Raw genomic sequence first — 5,904 nt, forward strand, 5'->3', positions numbered from 1 at the left:
AATCTAATGATTGAAAACAGAATGTTCGGTTAGGGGAGAAAACCATATTGTTTGGGTGAATTAAGGTTATTTAAAAGAAGATCATCAAGTATTTTTTTAGAAATTATATGTTCAAAGATTCTGCAAAGGTACTTGTCAAAGATATTGGTCTGTAATTTAAAGAGTTGTATTTGCATTTTTTATTTGTTTATTAGTATTAAACATGAAATTTTCCATTGTTTTGATAAAGAAGACCGGGCCAGAGAACAACTTAAGATGAGTGATATCGGTAAATTATAGAATAAATTTAAAATTGATTTTAAATATATTTACCTTCAAAAAATTTATACCATTGTTTAGTTATGAACAAATAACTAGTAAGTTACTAATGTTGTTTTTATATAACTGTTGCCATGTTTAATAAGATAAGTTTTACAACGTAAAACAAAATCAAATAACTTTAATAAAAGTTTATTATACAAAAAAAAGTTTTGTATCCCAAATAAATGTTACTATAAACTTAGTAGTACTTAATACCTGTTTATTTCTTTGGTTTGATATATAAAAGGCTAGTATTGGCTCGAAGAGACGCTAATTTTTGTTATCTATTTAAAACATATTTGATTACATTTAATAAACTTCTCTAAGTAAATAATTTTGAAACAGTTTAAGCTGTTTTCGTTGCAGGTAACAATAGAATAAGGATATTTAAAGTAATGTAGCTAACATTTAAATCAACAAACGACTAATTTTAGGGAAATGCAAAATTATTATTAGGTTATTTTACTGTGCACAAAATTTAATTGGCTAGTTAGTATATTTCAAAAAAAACTTTGTGTTTTATATTAATTTGTTTTCAAAAGCTGTTTTTAGCAGATTTTATCTGCACTAAAATTTCAACAGTTAAATTATATCAAGATTTATTTTAGCAATTTATAAGTTATATGTTTTCAGTAATTTAAAGTTTTTATAACTAAAATTGATAGTATAGCTATGTCAATGGCCCGACAAAAATATATTGTTATACATATTTAAATCTTTTCAATGATTAAATTTATAAGCATACAAATTTAAAAAAGATTCATATCAATAAACTTTGTATCTTTGTCTATTTCTGCACATTTATCTTAAACAGTTTAAAAGAAAATTCATACATCTTAGTTTTTAAACTAGTTACTTACTGCGAATAAAAAGATTTAATCAACTATTCAAAGGTGTAGTAGCCATTCGGCTCTACATTAGGTAATATATGTAATGAAGGTTTCAAACTGATAATATTTAAACACAGTTGTTAGTTTAAAACATCAACTTGTAGTTTTTTATCAACTTGAAAAAAATTTCAGATAAATTATACTAAAACTAAGTAAAATAAAAAAATACATTCAGTTTACTACTTAAGTAAAAAGTAATAACATGTATTTTTTATTGTAACAACTAACCTTGCCTGTGTATAAACGTTTATTTCTTGTTTTAAGTACTTTTGATTTATTTTGTATGTGTAATTAGTATCTTAACCTTTATTTAGTACTAAGTTAAATATAATAATTATATTTGTATTGTTTACATGGTAGCTAAAATGACTGTGCTATTTACTAGTATAACAACTATTTTTAAGAATAAAAGTACTGCTCTTATGTTGGTACTGTTATACCATTTTACATAAAATTTTTTTTTTTTTGTATTTTATGTTTAATTAAACTAGTTGAAAAATCTGCTAAGTAATTCTATTTTGTTATATAAACTAGTCTAAAAACTTAGTTAAAAAGCTGTATGTCTGAAAACGTTTACTCATAATTCTATAATTAATAATTTATTTTTAAATAAATATGCATCAACGGATAATCATGATTATTTTTGTATAACAATTCTATTTTCGCAAGAACTTGTAGTTTATTTGTGAATTCTTAAAATTTTCTCTTGGATTTTTTAATTTTCTTTTGTTTTTTTTATTAACAAAGCTAGTATAGTTTCTAACTTTTAATAAACAACTACAAAAGCTATCATTGATTTTATAATAACAAGTTGTATGAATTTCAAAGTTCAGAAAATAAACTTATGACTTTGTTTTTAATAATATAGAAAAAAATTAAAACGACTTTATAAATTAGTGTGCAACTATATCAATTAAGCTATTGGAAAAATATAATGTAATTTTTTTTTTGTTAGTTTTTTAAAATAAGTAAGATTTTAAACTCTATTTTTGATGTATAATATAACTTATTAGTGTGATATTGAACAAACAAAATAAAAATATTTATTTGGTTTTGAAGTTTAATAACCTTCATAAAACCAAATACTAACAACTAATTGTAAAAATTTATTATACTTTGAACCGTACTAAGATAGTTGTTTAATCTTAAGGTGAATTTAGTTTTTTTAACTTTTTTGTTTTACAAACTTTAGATTTATTGAATTATGTACAAAATTACGGATGGTCTTCCTAGACTTAGCAAGATTTAAGTTTTTTGTTTCTGATAAGTTAAACTAGCATTTAAAATTTATCTCAAATTTTTAGAAAAATTTCGTCAGAATTGAAACAATCTAATTAGATATTAATGACTCGACTTTTTAAAAGTAATAAAAAGTATATGTTGGTAAACAAAAACTCTATAAGCTTTTTAAAAGTATTAAAAATATGTAAGTATACAAGTTTTTGGACTTTTTCATGAAACTAAACTTCAATTCTTTTACCAGCAGTCAATAGTAGAATATAAATACGAAGTTTTATATTAATGTATGATTAAAATGTTAACTAAAGTACTTAGAAATTAGTCTAATTTTATTGCAGTAAAACGTTTTCATATTTAACTTAAATTATACATATATATAAAATAACTTAATTTTTATTCTTCTAGAACTAGAAATCAAAATGAAATTAAGTTTCAGTTTCTTGTCGCTGATCGTCACTCTTCTTGTGTTAACTGAGCTTACGAATGACGTCAGCGCTTCAAAAGTCTCTATGACGTCATCGGAGCACAAACCAATGAACTGCTCCCATTTCTTGAACATCAAAGACTGCTTCGGAAACAAATGCAACTGGTGCAACAGGACGTGTGTGAAGATCGAATGTTACGGAAAGAAAGAAGAAATTGTCAATCCCATCTACCCGTTCTTAGTTGTCTTTCTGTGTCTTGCTTTTATTATCGGTTTAGGGGCTTATATGGAATGTTAATAGTGATTAGAAAAAACTGTTGTTCAAACGTGTTTTATTGTTTTCCTTCTGTAGTATTCAGTTATAAATAAATGTTGTTTCAAACTTTAAATTTAACGTAATGCTTTGACTACAAATGAATTTAAATTAGTATAGTTTAGTTCTTAAGTTTATAATTACTTATGTGTACATTACATATATAATATACATATTTATAATCTATTCTAAATTGTTGTTTATCGCAAAACACGTAGTACTTTAAAATTAAAGAAATCATTGAAGGAGAGAATAACTGTTAAAACAAAAACTAGTTATAGAAGTTATGTACATCTTAAAATAAGAAATAAGTTTTAAGATTATTGGATGGATATAGTAGAAACTATTCTGTAAGATTCTAGTGGAAGCCTAATTTATAATTTTGATAAATAAATGTTAAAACTTACTTAAAAAAAGGTTAAAGATACCAGTTTTTAATACATGTTTTTTAACGCCCAGTGAAACCTTTACTTCAGTAAATTTAATCACAATTAACAAATCTTAAGCACATTATGAGTCGTTATATAAATTTAAATAAATACCATCAAAATGTGTTAATGATTAGTTTTAAGAGATAAAACTTAGAGTACTAAGTATTTCTTTAAATCAAAAGCTGGTTTAGTTGTTTTCTGAGGTTTTTAAATCAATTTAGTCTATAGGAACACCTTCTATACTATTCTTACTTATAAATAACCTTTTAACTTCATCAAATTCATAAAATTTATTTTTTAACAAAATTGCTGTTAAGCTGGTATAATTGAACATACTATTAAAACAGACTTTTTTTACATTTAAAGCATATATTATTCAGTTGAGTACAAAAAATGTTTTTTTATTAAAGAAATAATAACAAAAAAGCACTATTTTTATATAAACATTCTCATCCTTAATGTAAAAACCCTTAAAAAGGTACGTACAAATACTTTTTAAACAATTTTAAATTACTATTGATATGTAAAGCAAAGTTAAACCAGATAATGAAACCTATGTCAAGAAGAATTGATTGTTTTTGTAGTATATAATGTTATAAATTTTTTTACCGATTTAGAATTGAACTACAATAAGTTTGTTATAAACTAAAATCATAACTACTAAAGCGCTAACAAAATATTATTAATAAAAATACCATATACAGTGAGTAAAAAAAATATTTTGTTAATTCAAAACCATTTGATTTTTTTTTACTTCTATAACATCGAAATAACCATAGCTATCTATGGACAATTGGTATTAGAATTAATTTTCAAGTTCTGTAAATATAATTGTACTTGATTTTATAGAATATTATATTTATATGTTTTTAAGCTACATATTGAGCTCAAAAAATGCTGCTTATTATTTTAAGTAAGTTTTATATTCAGAATAAAAAGTAGCACAAGTATTTTAGTACTACTTAAAACTACCTTAATATATATTTTTGTAAGCACTTTTCTTTTGTTTTCAAATACTGCCAATTTGTTAAATTCTTCAAAACTTTTTTAATATTCATGATTCAATGATAGACTAAACGCTATAATACTTAAAACTACTTAAAACTTTGTACTTAGTTATACATTTTGTTTTTGGTTATATTTTTTCAATAAAAATTTAAATTTTTAATGGTTTACTTCCTTTTGGTTTCTTTTTTATTTTGAAGTTCTATACAAACTTTATTGTTTATTGTTTAAACTAATCTAAAATTTAGTTATACGTTTATGATTTACAAAGTTCTTTTAAAAAACACAGTTGTCTTTATTCTACTCTGTATTAATGATTTTTTTTTATTTATCTTAAAACTTTATTTCGTCGACTAAACATCGTGAATTTAGTTGCTAGTCCACAATAAACAATAACAATAGTATTACGGTTATTTTCCAAACAAGTTATACGAATTTCAAAGTCCATTAAAAATACATGTGACTTTGTTTTGAAAACGTGAAATAAAAATAGTTATAATAAACTTGATAAATATAAATGAGATTTTTTGTTTAAGCTAGTTGAAAACTATAGTGTTTTAGTATTAAATAAGTTATTGTTTTTTGAATAGTTAAGATTTTAAATACTTTTTTAAGGTGTTAAATAAAGTCTTTTAGTGTCAAAAAAGAAAAGGCATAAAAATATTATAAATATACTATCAGTTAGCATTTCAATTTTAATTATTATTTTTTTAAGAAACATTATTGATTAGTTATAAGTTTTTATAGCGATAGAAAGCATTGTTTTGTCTAAAAATAAAGTAAGTTAAATTATAGGGTTTAAGTTAGTAAATGTTTGCGATTTAAAGAATTCAAAAAACAAACACACTTCAAAATTTTATAATAAATTTATAAAAAATAACTCGTGGTGTCTATTTTAGTTTTAGCAAGTTTTAAAGTTTTAAGCCATTGATTAGTTTTAAAACTTCTACAACTTTTCTGTAATTATAGTAAAAGTAAACGTTATAACTTTAATAGTCCTTTAGGTATAATTACAAAACTTATTTCAGGAAAATAGCTTTGTAATAAATTGTCATATTTGTCCATGTTTTTAAATGTTTTTTATTATTCAAGTTGTTTATTTTTTAAAATTATTGAATACTTACTATAAAAACTTGGTCAGCTCTCAACAGCAAGTTACAAACACAAATTATTTTATTTACGTACAATATAAATTAGCTTAAATTATCAACATCATATTAAAATTTAATCTTAATTAGAATATCTAAAAACGTTTTCAATATTTATTTAGAAGCAAAATAAAATGAAAATAACTCTTAGTTT

The sequence above is a fragment of the Thalia democratica genome, unplaced genomic scaffold (assembly GCF_965202585.1).
Source record: "Thalia democratica unplaced genomic scaffold, ktThaDemo2.hap1.1 HAP1_SCAFFOLD_124, whole genome shotgun sequence".
NCBI lineage: Eukaryota > Metazoa > Chordata > Thaliacea > Salpida > Salpidae > Thalia > Thalia democratica.